At 33.7% G+C, this 17736-nt stretch overlaps 1 protein-coding gene across 1 annotated transcript in view; it reads left to right on the top strand.

The window, feature by feature from the left end:
• The window catches only part of zfh1 (Zn finger homeodomain 1), a 557667-nt gene that overhangs the window by 257232 nt on the left and 282699 nt on the right, over window positions 1-17736 (top strand). The window lies entirely within an intron of this gene.

Raw genomic sequence — 17736 nt, 5'->3', positions numbered from 1 at the left:
TTATTATTTAATATGTAGGCAAATACATGTGACCATACTTGGTAGACACAATTGGAAATAGTAATTTTTTATAACTGAAAAAAATTAATAGGTATATAAAATACTGGTAGCAAACAATAACTTCAATGATCGATATCTCCGCAACTAATTGATATCTCGAAAAAATTTTCAAATAAATTTTGTAGAAAATAATAAGATCAATAATATAATATAAAATAAATAATATATAAAATAATATACAAAAATATAATATATAAAATATAAATAATATATAAAATACCTAATAAATCGGTAATGCAATTCTTATTTTCATTCAATTCCTTGTTCCTATTGTGCAATTTAATAATATTCATATCAATAAATATTCTACCGAGAAAAAGACGTTGTCACGTAAAATCTTCGCCCGTAAAACCGACTTTACAGGCAACCGATTTTTTTTTATAATTTTTAATTTGTTTTAAATTCTCTGGTAGACAATTTTATAGTTTGGGCCCTATGTAACCAACATATCTCTGTAGTATGGATTTATTACTTTTAGGTAAAATTACATTATTCCTTCCCAGACCCGCTTGGGTTTCGTAGAGGAAAAGGTACTATGGATTGCATTTCACATATAGCAACCCAACCGATATCCAGTTAACTTATTCTAAAAACCAATATACTGCTGCTTTCTTTGTGGAGATTTCTGGTGCATACGACAACATTATTCTCGACCTTCTGCTTGAACAACTTGTTAAATTAAGAGTGCCTACTAAATGTGCTTGTATCCTAGTCAATATATTTACAAATAGACAAGTCCATATTGGTTTAAATAATTCCTTGATTGGCCCAAGAATAGTTAACAAAGGGTTACCTCAGGGCTCAGTTCTTAGTCCGTTACTATTTAACTTGTATTCATTAAACTTACATACTATGGGAATACAATGTAACATTTTACAATATACTGATTGATGACTTATGTTTCTATGTTGAGAAAACAACTTTTCACCAATGTATTAATGCCCTTAAAGTAAATATGTCTTATATCAAAAAGTATTTTGATAGTCATGGGCTTGACATGTCACCTAAGAAATCAGGTGTAGTATTTTTTTCGATACACAAGTAACCAAAAGTTAGTACGTTAAAATTCTCCCAGCTGGAAAGTCCTGTATATAACAGTTTTACATACCTAGGTGTTACCTTGGATTCAAAATTAACCTGGGACGAGCATATTAATACTTGTATTACCAAATGTGAAAAAGTCTTAATATCCTTAAGGCCGTTAATCGATACGATTGGGGAGTAGACCGTAAAATAAACTTATTATTTTACAGAGCATAATTATACCAGGTCAATTTTGGACTATGGAAGCTTTTTCTATAGATCAGCGATAAAATTCAGCGACATTCATCTAATGAATGACAGAATTAAACTATAATAAATTTAATACGAAAAACTTAAGAATTACGATAAAAAACAGTTTAGGAAATGTATTTCTCCTATATACCATTTTGAAAATGCTTAGATACAGATGGATCTAAAAGACTAATGTAATAAATAAAAAAGTATCCCAGTTACAGCTACAGAGACGCATAAAAAGCTTCATTATAATCGTTGCCCCCAACCAATGCCGTACTTGTCTTAGAAATCGCGAAGCAAATGTAAGAAGGAAAATTTGCATGATAATGTGACCCGAAAAGTGGCTTTCCAAGAATTTCCCTACAATATGGTCCGGATCAAACAATAGAAAGTTCAACCATTTTCGCTACACCATCCGCCCAAAATCTAGTTCAACAACACATTGATTGTTATTAGTAGCGAAGCTTTCTCGTACAATTAGTATAAAATAATAGTGGAATCCAAGTATACAAATAATATTAGAATTAATATCAGCAATAATTAAATATAACTATAATTATATTTTTATAGTTAAAAAAGAGATCAGATTTGAGATTAAAAAGTTTGCGATCGCAAAATCAAGGCGACCTAGAATGGTATGCCGAACAACGAAAAAAAGTAAAGAAAATTCTAAGAGCGCGGAAAAGAAAGTACATATATGGATGATAAAGTAAAGCTTATTGAAGAAAATTACAAGAAAAATGAAATAAAAAATCTTTTCAAAGAGGTAAAATACATTAAAACTGTAAAAGATCAGCAAGGAAACCTGATAGTGGACGTGGACCAAATATGTGAAAGGAGGAAAGAATATTTCGAAGAAATGCTAAATGACGAAATGAGTACTGAAGAAAATTATAATGTTACTAAACCTCAAATAGTAATAAAAGAAATACCAAAGCCCACAGGAGAAGAAATTGAAGACATAATAAAAGATATGAAAAATCAAAAAAGCCCCGGGGAGAGCGGCATTGTGGCAGAGAACTTAAAAGAAGCTTTAATAAACCAACTTAATGAGCTAATACTAGAAGTGTGGGATGTCGAAGAAATGCCTCAAGAATGGAACAGGTCCATTATAATTCCAATACACAAAATATGAATGCGCAAATTATAGACGAATATTCTTGTTAATGTAATATATGTAGAGAAGAATCTAGGAGAATACCAGAGAGGATTTCACAAGGAAAGATCAACAACTGATCAAATTTTTATGCTAAAACAAATCCTGATCAATTGCTATGTATACAACATTTCAGTACAAGTACTTTTTATTTATTACAAAGCCGCTTATAATACAATAAACAGAAACAAATTAATAGAAACGCTAAAAGAATTCCAAGTGCCAGAAGAAATAGTAAGACTGGTAAAAATAACAATAATATAAACAATTTGAAATACAACAGTAGTCTCAAAAGAATTCGAAGGGAAAAAAGGTGTTCGCCAAGGAGACTCGTTGTCTACATTGCTATTCAAGATAGTTCTAGAAAAAATTGTAAGGTTTAGTGGGATAAATAGGTCCGGCACTATTTTATACATAAAACATTGCTAAGCATTTATATATGCTAAGTTTTTATGCACCAATGCTTAGCATATGTTGATGATTTGGTTCTAGAAAGGGAACTGAAAATTAATATTGATAAATCCAAGTACATGCAAATCTCGATCAAAAAAGGAATAAACGCAAGGAGCGCCTTTAAATTGGAGATGGAGGATGGATCAATTGTAGAATTCGAGAAGGTGGATGAACATATATACTGAGGTACTCTTATTGATCAGACATGTAAGGAAGAATCTGAACCAGAGACTGACCCAGAGCAACAGATGTGCTGGAGCCATGAGCAAATAAGGGCAAAGATATATCACGTAATACAAAAATTAGAGTATACAAAACTATAATTAGACCCACAATGCTATACGCTGCCGAGACACAGACTATGAACAAAATCATACAGAACAGATTAAGATCGAGAAAAAAAGATACTTCGAAGAATGTTTGGTGGAAATCAGGAGAGAGAGCATGGAGAAGACGAACTAATGCAGAAGTGTACCAATATGTATGTATACTCTACAATAACAAAAATGGCGAAAAGACGTAGACTCGAATAGCTCGGACATCTAGAAAGAATGCACATACGGTGAATGGACCGACATGGAGAATCTAAATTTGCATTCCACGACATATCGATTCACCTAGACAAGAACCTTACGTGAACTGGTTTCTTATACTTAAAACAAGTAAATAAAGATACTGAAAGAACAGTTAAAATTTGATTTCACGTATCATCATCATTCTGGCTTCACAACCCTGTGTGGCTACTAGCGTTCTCAAGAATTTCTTCAACGTCTTCATCGATGTTATCAAGAAACCTTGTTCTGGGTCTTCTTCTTCTTCTCTGACCAATGGGTCTATCAAAAAGCGTTTTTCTAGCTGAATCATTTTGTTCCATCTGCATTACCTGTCCTATCCACCTCAGACGTCCTATCTTAATATGTTTTACGATTTCTGCTTTCTGTTATATTCTACAAAAGTTCGAAGTTGTATCGTATTTTCCACACTCCATTGTCATTCACTGCTCCATAGATTTGCCTTAGTATTTTTCTGTAGAAACATCCTAATATGTTTTCATTACTTTTTGTTAAAGTTCAGATCTCTAAACCATGTGTTAGGACTGGAAGTATTATTGTTTTGCGGAGTTTTATTTTTGTATTTCTCGATATAATTGTGGATTTAATGAGGAGATTGAGCCCAAAATAGCATCTTTTGGCCATGCAAATTCTGCGGTTTATCTCTGCGGTAGTATTATTTTCAGTGTTAAGAGCTCTCAGGTATACAAATTTGTTCACTGTTTTGATGACGTAGTTGGATCGAAGTGGTCGTAGGATTTGTGGTTGCTTGCTTTTTTTGACATACTTCGTTTTGTTGGTGTTTATTATTAAACCCATTTTTGTAGATAATTCTTTTATTGCTACATACGCCTCTCGTACAGCGTTTTCCGTTCTCCCAACGATATTGATATCATCAGCATAGACAAAGATTTGCATTGATTTATTATATATTGAACCAGTGGTTGTGATTAGTGACATACGTATTACTTTTTCCAGAGCCAGATGGAACAGTATACAGGAGAAAGGGTCTCCCTGGCGCAGCGTGTTATTTGTTTTAAAAGATTTAGACAATTCCCCCTGAGTTCGTACTCTACTTTGTTAAATTTACTAACTGATTTGGTATATCTAGCTCTTTAATTGCTGTGTACATTTCTCTTCTATTCACAGAGTCGTAGGCTGCTTTGCAGTCTAAATATTTGATGAGTATCTATGCCATATTCCAGTGTTTCTTTTTCTTCTAAAATTTGTTTCAGAGTTGCAATCTGATGAATTGTTGATTTAATAATTTTGACGGAATGCCCCTGAAGATGCTCTGAGACCAAAGGTACTCAGCAAGCTTTAATAAAAAACTGTGCTCGATATCTACCTTTTATTTGTCCAATTCATATATTCGAATATTCAACCATTTTTTTTATATTTTCCTTCTATAGACCTCCAAAATGAATCATATTGCAGAAAAAATTTCTAATGCGTATTCAATTGCATAAATTGACAGTTGCATTTTATAAATTCATGAGCTACAATAGTTAAATTTTTTAAATACATATTTTTAAGCTGTTAAACAATAAGACATAGGTCCATTGGATGTACAAGTGTGGGTTCATATTTTTAAGATCATCATCATTGGCTTTTACAACTCTTCGTGAGTTTTTGCTGCGCTTACTATTGCCTTCCATTGATTCCGATCCTGTGCTATTATTTCCCATGGCCTTACTTCCATCTTCTCCAGGTCTTCCCTGACTGCGTCTTTCCACCTTTTTCTAGGCCTTCCTGTCGATCTTCTACCATCTGGTCTTTCCCAAAACACATTGCTAATCAGTCTGTCGTCATCACTCCGTACCACGTGGCCTGCCCATCTTAATCTATTGGCTTTTATGTATCTTACGATGTTTCCTTTCCCGAAGAGAGTCTCTATTTCATTGTTGTATCTGCTCCTCCATTCATTTGTCACGCTGTCCCTGCAAGGACCATATATAATTCGCAGGATTTTGCGTTCCCATACTAATAGCTTATTGATTTCTTTCTTTCTCAATGTCTGGTATGGCCAATCTCTATGTATGGTTTTGTACATTTGGATTTTGGCACGCCTTGAGAGAAGCTTTGACCTCATTAGATGTTGAATGGCAAAGAATGATTTATTCCCCGCCAGTATTCGTATTTCAACCTCCCATTCTCCTGTGTTTTCACTGGTAATTGTTGCTCCTAGGTATTTGAATTCTTTGACCACCTCAAAATTATGATCGTTTATGGTAATGTTTTGTCTTATATGCTGTCGTTCCTTTTTTGATACGACCATGTATTTAGTTTTTTCTTCGTTTATTTTCAGGCCTACGCTAAGTGTTGCTTCTTCAAAGTTCGATACTATATCCTTAACTTCCAGTGTTGTCTGTGCTACTGCATCTACATCATCTGCAAATGCGAGAATAATCTTTGCTCCTCTGGCAGTTATGTCTGGTTTGACTCTGGTATAGATTTTTCGCATTGCATATTCCAATGCTAGGTTAAATAGTAATGGGGACAGCGGGTCTCCCTGTCTGAGTCCGGTGCTTATGCCGAAAGCCTTTGAAGTTTTGCCTTCTATTCTAATTTGTGCAAAGGAATTGTTGACACACATTCGCGCAATCATGGTCAGCTTCTTTGGTACGCCTAACTCCATCATTGCACTTCACAGTTTTAAGCGATCTATGGAATCATATGCTTGTTTGAAATCTATGAAGATCTGGTGTACTTCTTTATTATATTCCCAATACTTTTCTAGCATTTGTCTGATAGTAAATATTTGGTCGATTGTTGATCTTCCAGGCCTAAAGCCGCATTGGTAATCGCCAATAATTTCCTCTGTATATGGCAGTAATCGTTTTAGTACAACTGAAGCTAATATCTTATATGTAGTACCGATTAGTGAGATTCCCCTGTAGTTGCCACATGTATCCTTTGTGCCTTTTTTATGTATTGGCACGATAATACAGCCACTCCATTCTTTTGGCATTATTTCTTGTTTCCAGGCTTCTTTCATTAATTGGTGTATTTTAGTTCTAAGTTCATGCCCTCCTTTTTTAATCAGTTCTGCATCAATATTGTCTAGTCCCGGGGATTTGTCATTTTTTAGGGTTTCTATCGCCGTGATAATTTCTTCCAGGCTTGGCGGGGGTACTTCTATCTCGGCCGTTTGGTACTCACAATTTGCTTTATTTCCATCCGCGTCTATCTGGACATTTAGAAGACTTTCAAAGTATTCAGCCCATCTTTCGATTATTTTATTTTCAGCTGTAATCATTTGCTCATTTTTATCTCTCACAAAGTTCGGTGTTCTTATATGTCATGTTTTTAAGATGTTGAACAATAAGACAATGGTCCATTCGATGTACAAGTATTGGTTTGTTTTCCCATATTCAAACAATTACTAATAGCACTTAAACAGCTTTTGCATTTGTTCCACTTTTTGTTTAAAATGTTGCTCTTTTATGGTAAACACATTATTTCCAGCCAATAATCTCCGCTACTAAAGCATCTATTTATCATAAAAATCGCAGAAAAATGATACCTATCTTAACCTTACCACTCAGTTGCAATTTATATTCCGCGTTTTTTATTCTCTCTTTATGCTTTTTTATGTTTTGACAAGCACTTTTACGAATTAATTAGGAAGTTGGTTGGATTCCAAAAGATAATGGTCGAAATGATTGCAAAAAAATGGTAAAAAAAGGACGATGATTAATTTTTCTTCGGCATTTTTCTATATTTAAGCTATTTTGACTACCTATTTACACAATACATCCACAAAAGTGCATTGTAATCGCTTGAATATTTTTATAAAGATATCAGGGATAAAAGGTTTCTTCCCGAAATTCAAAGCTGAAAAATAAACTTTAAACAGCTTTTAAATATCTTGATCTCCTATCCGAAGTTTAAAAATCTTTTGTCGCCGAGTTTTGTTTTCTATAATTTACATTATTTTTGATTTTAAAGATTCTTTTTTAAGAGGTACAGCAAAATAATTGCTGATGTCTATTAGAAGTGTAAGTTTTTTCCATACGAAATAATGAAAATATGTTGAAAGGAATATCTATTTTAATAAAAATATATTTACTATTGTTATGTTTATTGTTCTGAAGCTATTTCCTTGTGGCATTTTAAAGTAATTATTATTTAAATGGGAATAAGCCACAATTAAAGGTTAAAGTACGTTTATTGACGTTTCAATTTCCACTTCGGAAATCGTTCTCAAAATACAAACATTAGTAAATTAAACAAATTTTGTTTTTTTGTTACTTAGTGAAAAATTCTTCTAATTTAATTTTATCTGACTCATCTATATTGACAATTCAGACATAGGTACATTATACATTTTAAAGTAGACGACTTTAAAATGATATTGCCAATATTGTTGAGTTGCGTTCCTGGGACGACTTTACTTATAAGATAGTTCATTCGATTACATGAAATCAACTTTAACTTGAGAATATCCGTCAGAAAAGATCATAACATGTAATTCGTCATCATTCGATCATAACTGTAATACTTTTAATAAAAAATATATTAATTATTACAATAATAAGCCCCGTGCCCCCAAATCTTATTACGAGAGTATCCGATTATATAGCTCCAGACTGAACATTCAATTCCCAACAGTATTTCAAACGAATACCAATAACTATCTACCTTGGACTATCTAACAGCCCAAAGTCATTACAGCGTTAAGTATATATAATAAACATTAAACTAGTCCTATTATTTTTAAAGTTAAACTAAATTCAATCCTAGATCAACAATACAATGAGTGGATTAAAATTTATACAGATGCATCCAAAGGTAAACTTGGCGTTGGAGTAGCAGTGGTAACCCCAAATGACACTTTTCAATTTAAACTTCCTCTAAATTTCAGCATCTATACTGCAGAACTATTTGGTTTGCTCAAAGCCATCAAGCAAATAAATATTAAAAACATCCCTTGTTGTCTAGTCCTTTCTGACTCTCTCAGCGCAGTCAAAGCTATGCAAAATGTATACCCTAAACACCCCATTGAGAAAATTATCAGGGCTGAATTAATGAAAGCTCAAGAAAATTTCAGAAGAGTCCACTTCCTATGGATACCATCTCATATAGGCATAGAAGGGAATGAAGAAGCAGATACTAGTGCGCGTAACGCTATCACCAGTGACGCATCAGAAACAGAGTGTCGGAGTATCGCAGGCGATCTAAAAGTTTATTTCAAAAATAAGGTGTTAAGTGCGTGGAATTGGGAGTGGAATGACTCTAGTTCGAAACTCAGAACCATCAAAAGTGATATTTTTTCATGGAAGTCCACAGCCAGAAGTAGAAGATGCCAAACTATTATTACACGTCTACGACTTGGACACTGTAGGTATACTCATGCCTATCTCTTCTCAAATAGTGAACCTCCAAAATGCGAAACATGCAATACAGTAGACAGTATAAAGCACTTCTTGATAGACGTAAATCAAAGACAGTCTTACAATTTGCCAAATAACCTGAAAGCACTCCTCAACAAAAATTTAGTTCCGAACAATTTATTAGGTTACTTAAAATGTATAAATATGTTACACAAAATTTAACTTAATTAATTGTTACAAATGTTCAATTGTTTTTAAATTGTAAATAATTGTTACAATGATTGATTGTTACAAATGTTAAATTTAATATTATTACAAATGTTACAGGAATGTCGCTAATAACCTTTGGGTGGATGCGACTTTGTTTCTTTAAATAAAAAAAAATTACTGGTTTACTTATTTTTACCTAAATCCCTTTCTAAACATCAATATAATAGATTTCTCGATAAAACACTCCACACCAACGAGCTGTCTCTTCAACATTTTTCTGCAAAGAAAAGGCAGAAAAGACACCTTTCGACCCTCGTTAGAGCCGTTATTCTTTTAACTCGTAGGATACGTCAAGGGTCAATTCCTTTATTGCTGTTTATGGGGAGTTTTTGGCAATCTTTTACTGGGTAATTAATTGGAACCGGAAAAATTATTTGTTCTCTTTAGCGATACAAGTTAGAATTCATAGGCGTGCCAGAAATACGAAAGAAGCCTATCCTATTGATGTTTATTTACCTTTCTCAATCGTCTGATTTAACTATCCTCGTTTAAAGCACTGAAACTATCCTACTTTATCAAAGTTTAAAGTTGGAAACAAATTGGAAACATCGATCCCACTAATGAATGATCGTCGATAAGTCAATCAATTAAAAATGAGATTTTTTGAGATTTAAATTTTTATGACAGTTTTGTTTTCTTATTGCTCTCTCGAACAAAAGCTCTCGATTTATGTTTTACTTTAATCCAGTCTTTGGGCAATCAATAGCAACTCTATCTACAGATTCTGTCGTCAGTAATTTAGAGTTTAGTGTACTCGTTGCCATCGTCGACATGTTTAATTTCATTTCGGTCAGTCCACCCACACCTGTTAAGTTGGTACAATTGAATCCCTTTTAACCCTCGTTAATTGTCTAGAACGGGGAGAAATCATTAAGTGGAAACCGGCAGGCACAGGCAGGCACCAGGCAAGAGACCGTGATACGGCAACCACAAGGCAGTTTCGTATACACTTCCCTCTGGTATAAACGTACGAGTATATATTCACCTTTCGCTATCTAGTATAAGGGATTGAGAAAATCGCTTCAAATAATATTAGGATTTAGGAATAGTGCGATTAACTAATTTAAAATTAACAAAGTGAATTAGATCTTTTTACGGTTTTTCAAGATTGAATACCTAATTAAACTAATTTATACAAAATAAATTATATAACTATTTTCTTTTCTAAATTTAAATTAAGAACTGAGGAGGTTTTTCCTCGATAAAAATTTGTTATTATTTAAATAAAATAATTCAATTTTAATCCTGAAGCGGCTATTAGTGCATCCACTCAAAGCAAACAAATATTTAAAACTAACAAAGTGAAATATTAGATTCTTTTTCTAGTTTCTGAACTATCATTCTGCCAATTTCTTTTCATTTGTATTAAAAATAGTATATTTCTTTTTATTACAGTTGTAGTACCTAATAAAATAATAAAATAGTGTAATATCAAAGAAACAAATGTCTGATGAACACATTTAGCTTCATAGATCATTGTATTTATTTGTAGGAGCGTTTGCGTAAAAATTTTTGTTATTTTCGGATTAAATTTCACAATAAATTTTGTGTCTATCTGAACATCTATTAACTAAAATAATTTTAGTTGATATGTCATACTAACAGTAGATCCTTTTTATTTGAATAATAATTAGACCAATTTACTTTCATAGTTCTACTTGCTCAGTAAAATATTCGTTGTCGCAATAATCCAAAACAGTCGTATATTCGTGGAATAACCTATTGCTGTCCGTATCTTACCACTTATTTTACAAAGCTTTTTATACTGGTTTTTCCCGTTTTTGCTAGTTGGTTTGCTAGCTAGTAGGCAAGGCAATGCTACCTGCTCTGCGGTGATTGGTGGTTCGGAACGTGCTTCTGTTATGCAATGTTGCATGGGTCGATTATTAGAAAATAGTTCTTCTGGACTACAGAACTAGAACTAGAACAGTTTGCAAGGACAAAAATCGGGCAATTATCAGCGAGAAAGAGGAAATAATGAAAAGGTGGAAGGAGCATTTTCAAGAGCTGTTAAACATCTAAAAAATAACAAAGCACCTGGCACAGATAGAATAACTGCAGAATTGATAAAGAATGGTGGACATGCGCTATGGAGGCGTATCCATAAACTAATCGACCGCATATGGACACTAGAAGTCATCCCAGAAGATTGGAAAGTGGGAATCATACTTCCTATGTACAAAGACGGAGACGACTCTGCAAAAATTATAGGGGCATAACAGTTTTAAATGTCATCTACAAGATATTATCAGGAATTATATACAGCCGCCTGGAATCGTTTTCGGAGGAGATTATTGGTGAATACCAATGTGGCTTCAGACCAAAGAGGTCAAATATAGACCAAATACATATGTTAAGAGGTATACATGAAAAATGTGTTGAATATAACATACCTATTTACAACTTGTATATCGATTTCAAACAGGCGTTTGATGGAGTAGATCGACAAAAGATGTTAAAGCAACTATCTATGTTAGGGATACCCAATAAGTTGGTTAAACTTATACGAATGACTCTGGAGGGTTCCAAAGCTATGGTGAGAATAGATGGAAATATGACGCAGGCCTTTGATATTGAAAATGGAGTTAGACAAGGGGATGCCTTATCAACAACACTTTTTAATCTAACTTTAGAAGCTGTTGTTAGAAAACTGGATATAAACGGCTGTATTAATACAAGATCTATGCAAATATGCGCATATGCGGATGATGTTGCCATAATAAGCCGCAACAAAAGGGTATTAAGCGAAAAAGTTATAGAACTGAAACGAGAAGCTGCTACGTTTGGTCTATATATAAATGAAAGCAAAACAAAATATATGGAGTGCACAAAATCGAATGAACATGAGAATCTGAAGGTAGACAACCATACCTACAAATATGCCTCCACTTTTCCCTACCTAGGCTCAATAATAAATGATAACAACAACATCAGTCAAGAAATACAAGCACGGATTCTTAGCGGTAATGTAATAAAGTGCTTTTATGCATACAAAGACTTAATGAAAAGTAAGTTACTGAATCGTGAGTCTAAGCTGAGAATCTACAAAAAAGTAATTAGACCAGTGGTGACATATGGATGTGAAACGTGGACCCTCTCAACCACTGATGAAAATCAACTGAGAATATTTGAGCGCAAAATACTAAGGAAGATATTTGGACCAACCCAATGCAGCGATAGTTCGAGGAGAATTAAAATGAACCACGAGCTGGATGAACTAATGCAGAGCGCAGATATTGTCAGATTTGTAAAGTCACAAAGACTAAACTGGCTTGGTTACCTAGAAAGAATGCTAGATAATCGAGCTGTAAAAGTAGTCCAGAGATGGAAGCCACAAGGAAACAGAACAAGAGGAAAGCCCCGTAAAAGATGGATAGACGACGTAGAGAGGGATCTTAAAACCATGAACATCAGGCAGTGGCGAAGGAAAGTATCCGACAGGGCAGAATGGAAGAACATTGTTAAGCAGGCCAAGACTCACAAAGGGTTGTAGCGCCATCAGAAGAAGAAGAAGAAGAAGAGTTCTTTTAGACATTGTTTTTATCTCATAAGTTTGCGACAGCGTATTAAATATGTAATCTCCATGTTTATCAACATTATTATATCAATCGTAGGTACAAGAGAAGATCTCTTTTCATTAGTTGTATTATTTCGGAGATACCTCAATGTTAACCAAAAAATATGTATGTGTCTTTTATAGATTTAAACAAAGCTTTAGAATTATGGCAAATAGATACTACAAGCAACGAACAAAAAGTACGAATTAATTAGCAAACACAATCACAGGACTAACCTTTTATTAGAAACAGCGAGGACCAAGGGGGATCAATAAATGTACTTCTTCTTAGAGTGCCGTCTCCCTAGGGAGGTTGGCAATCATAATGGCTATTTTTGTTTTTGAACTTGCTGCTCTAAACAAATCAATCAATCTGCATTAATACCAATCAGGTAGATTCTTCAACCATGAGTTTTGCCTTCGACCAACAGATTTTCTTCCTTGAATCTTTCCCTGTATTATGAGTCTCAAAATTTCATATTTGATGCCTAGATCATACGTACACATTAGAACAACTGATAGAGAAGAAAATGGCAAAAGGTAGACCGGTCCATCTGGCCTTTGTTGATCTAAAGAAAGCATATGACTCAATACCTAGAGTCAAATTATGGGAAGCAATGAATGATCTCGGAATCCGACAAACACTAATAAAAGCAGTCAAAGCACTATACAAAGAAAACAAAGTAGCTATTAAATGTGGAAATAAAGCCTACAATCCATTTAAGACGACAAAAGGACTTCTACAAGGCTGTGCTACGTCCCCTACTCTGTTTAAAATATTCTTGGAAAAGACACTCAAACCATGGAGGAGAAAGTGCGAAGGAATGGGCATACCAGTAAGAGACGAATACCTATACACCTTAAGTTTTGCCGACGATCAAGTAGTCATCGCACAAGATGAAGAAGATCTCAGCTTTATGCTCAGAAAACTAGAAGAAGAATATAAAAACAACGGAATGGAAATAAACTTAAAAAAAACCGAATACCTAACAACAGAAAACAAGAATATGAGAAACCTAGAGATAGACAAGGAAAGACAAATAAATGGAACAGATAAATTCAAGTATTTAGGAACCATAATATCGAACCAGGGAACAACAGAAGAAGATATAAACAACAGACTGAGACAAACAAGAAACTGTATAAGACAACTAAACTCAGTGTTGTGGGATAAGAACATTACGATAAAGACAAAAAAGAGAATATATAATACCCTGACAAGAAGTATCCTGACATATGGGTCCGAAAACTGGACAATAAACAAGAGAAATAGAGGTAGAATAAGAGCAGTAAAAATGGAGTTCCTGAGGAGAAGCTGTAGACTTACAAAAAGAGACAGAATTGAAAACGCGGAGATTAAGCGGAGAATGGGAGTGCAATCAGACATAATCGACTATATAGAGGAGAAGAGACTATCCTGGTACGGCCACGTCAAAAGAGCGGACAGAGGACGCTGGATAAACAAAATCACAGAATGGAGCCCGATTGGAAGAAGAAAGAGAGGAACACCCCGAAGGTCATTCAGAGATGAAATCGCCGAGGCTATGGAGAAAAGAACCCTGCGAGATGGAGACTGGAATGACAGGGAAAATTGGAGAAAACGGTTGAGTGAAGGAAGACAGTGAAAACTGTGGAAATCCTTAGTAGTAGTAGTAAAATTTCATATTTTGGTGCTCTCATCACGTGGCCTAGGTATTCCAGTTTTCAGTTTGTATAGTGGTGATTAGTTCTATTTCTTTACCAACCCTCTCCAGTACTTCTTTATTTGTAATTCTATCAGTCCATGATATTTATAATATTAGAACAAGTAGAAAACTATATTAATCTTGGCACAAAAATAAATCAACAAAATGATTAGCCCAAAGAAGTCAAAGTTCGGGAAAAGAGAAAGTACTCGGTACTCTCTTTTTATCCCCTTCTCTAGTCGTTTCCTCATTGCTGAGTGTCGTGAATTTATACCATACCAGCCAAATGTCGCCTGGCAAAATTTCCAATGTGTTTTAAATGTATCCATTATTTTCGAATCCGGAGAAAACTAATAAATATTTTTGAAAAATTTAAACGCAGAATGAAAGATTACATTATTACTCAGGGCAGAAAGTCACTGAAAACTTCTACAGTGTTTATTTTAATATGTTATGTAATAGGGGTGAAAATAAAAGAGAAAATATGGTATAATTTTTAATTGAAAATATTGCATGCAAAAGAAACTTTTTATTTATTTTAAAAAATATTTCATTCTGCTTTTAAATTTTTCAAAAATTCTTTTTAGTTTTCTCAGGATTTGAAAAAAAAATGGATACATTTAAAACACATTGAACATTTTGATAGGCGACATTTTGCGCCTTTCCCCTTTAATACCTTACGATTACAACTACTATTACTTACCTTATATAATTACGATTAGAAAACTATTCAAATTCAAAATAAATAGGATCAACATCGGAATCCGAGTCGACTTGAGGGTTAATAATTAGGTTAATAATCTCTACGGTCTCATCAATTATGTTATCAAGATCCCACATTTCTTGTTCTTCTTCTATTACATGTCTTACTGCATCTTTCCAGTTTTGTTTTGTAATATGTTATAAAGACTCGTATAACAATTCACGTACAACTTGTATTTTATATGACGTATTTTTTCTAGCCACATAACTTTTCATTTGTGCTCAAATGAGTTCAATTGGATTTATTTCGCAGTGGTAGAGTGGAAGTCTAAAGACTGTGATGTTTCACTTTTCCGCCATTTTGTCAACTACGTATTTCTTGAACTTAGATTTGTGTTGCCGGCACTTTTTAAAAGTTCTGCTTTTACCATTCCATCTTCGTAAGGCAGATACTTATTCCGCAGCCAGTCAAGAATATCCTGTTTCTTCCACGCATTCGTTAGAAGTCTTTCTACTAGTCGTGAATGATAAGGTGCATTATCTAATACTATAATTGAATTTGGTGGTATGTGTTCAATCATTTGCTCAAAATACTTTTCGAAAACATCAGCTGTCATCTCCTCGTGATAGTCTTTTGTGCTTTTAGAATAAAATTCCAACAAACCATGCTTAACAAATCCTTTTTCACTGCCAATGTGAGAAATTATTAATCTACTGCCTTTACCAGAAGGTGGGGAGATACCAGTAGACCAACCTTCCATAAAGGCGTGCCTGGAGCTTAATATATTTTTATCTGACCAAATTTTTTTTAGAGTATGACCTGAGTTTACCCACGTTTCATCCTGGTAGAAGATGGGCATTTCTTCAGCCCGGAATTTTCGTATGAATCTTAGATAATTTCTTCTCCAACATCATCTTCTCCTCCCGGTCAATCAAAAGTGATTTTCGGTCTGATTTCTCCCACCGGAAATTTAATTCTTTTAAAACTTGCCACAATTTATTTCGTCCGATATGAGGCAAATCCGGGTCGTCTCTAACTTCTTGTAAAATTTTGTTTAGGTTGGGTATTTCTTTGTTGAAAAAAAATCCATGAATTTTCCTTCGAATACCATTTTTGACAAATTCATCAATTTCAATAGGCTTTTTCCCTCTCTTTAAGTGTTCGTTTGTGTTTGGGTTAGCTATACCGTGTTTTTTTCTTTCTGATAGGAACCTATATAAAGTTGACTCTCCTACGCCAGTCATGTTGGCACAACTTTCGACTATGTTGCGAACAGTGTTTGTGGGATTCTGAGAAACCAGAGCATCGTGAACATTCAGGACAATAGTCTTCTCTCTTGGTGAATAGACAGACTTACTGACTGTACGCAACAGTACCGGTGTAAAACTTGATGATGAAGCCATCACAAACAATCCAACAAAACGAGCACGAGCGAAAGGTACGTATATGTTCGTAGGTATATGGAATAAAAAATCACTCACGCACTGCATATAATTCGCAAAAGAAATGTTCGAGACGCTAATTACTGCCGTAGACACGGAAACACCGACGAGCCGTAAATTACATGCGATCAAAAACGTACTAAACAAAAAAATTGTTTTCGTTCGTAATAACTTCACCCTTTCAAGTTAAGTTTCGAATATAATTATATCATTAAAAATCTGGGGAATTCCATCTTAATTATCTTGCAACGAATAGTACCTTCGGATATGAATTCCAGGTTTTCTAGTAAAGTGATTAAACGCGAAGATTAGTATTGAAATATCCAAAGAGATAAGGTATTCTTATTTACAAAATTGTTAATGGTTAAATTCTTATTTTTATTAATATAATATAATGACCAACATTAGTCGTGAAAGTTTTAATTGTTTTTTTGCTAAATATATTAGTATTAAAATATTATCAATATTATATATAACAGTATTAAAACATTATATTATTATTTAATGAATAAACACCTTAGGAACGCCTATGATTTACGACCGTTTTATGAGTTTGAGATATATTTCGTGCTCTCAACAATTTGTAAACGAAGAATAGTAGTTTGTTAATACTTATATTAGTATGTTTATTATTATTATATGTTTTATTTTTAATACAATATAACAAAATTCACAAATAAATTAAATGAAATTCTACAAATCAATATCTTCGTAGTGATACAAATACTTGATAGTTTAGTAAATGTGAATGTTTCCCTGTTATATTATTTTAAAATATGAACCCTCCTTATATTTGCTGTAACTTCTTCACAAAAAATGCATTTAGGTGTCAATTATTTCCATTTTTATCTGAACAGTCCAAGTTAAGGGGTATCATGGCAGTGGACACTTAACGAGGGTTGAAAGGTGTCTCTGTCGTTCTAGTGAAATATCGTAGAGACAGGTTGCCTGGCCAGTCCATTGTTTTATAGTGAAATCGGGGATTTGAGAAAGTCTGGAAGTTTTTGCGCATTTATAGTCGGATCTCGTGAAATTGAAATAATGGAACGTCAGACCTAGTGGCAGGTACCATTATTTCCGGTTTTACGGGAAAAGCACTTTAAAAACTTAATCATTCTTTTGAAGAATAAACGAACGTTTCGTGCAGGAATATAAATTATGACAGGCAAATTTCTTGTTATCTAAAGTATCTGTTATAAGCGAAAATTTAAATAAAAATAATAATTAATGATAAAGTAAAAATTGT

The sequence above is a fragment of the Diabrotica undecimpunctata genome, chromosome 5 (assembly GCF_040954645.1).
Source record: "Diabrotica undecimpunctata isolate CICGRU chromosome 5, icDiaUnde3, whole genome shotgun sequence".
Lineage (NCBI taxonomy): Eukaryota > Metazoa > Arthropoda > Insecta > Coleoptera > Chrysomelidae > Diabrotica > Diabrotica undecimpunctata.
Note: the sequence above shows the minus strand (reverse complement) of the source record. Positions and strands in the feature narration are given on the sequence as shown.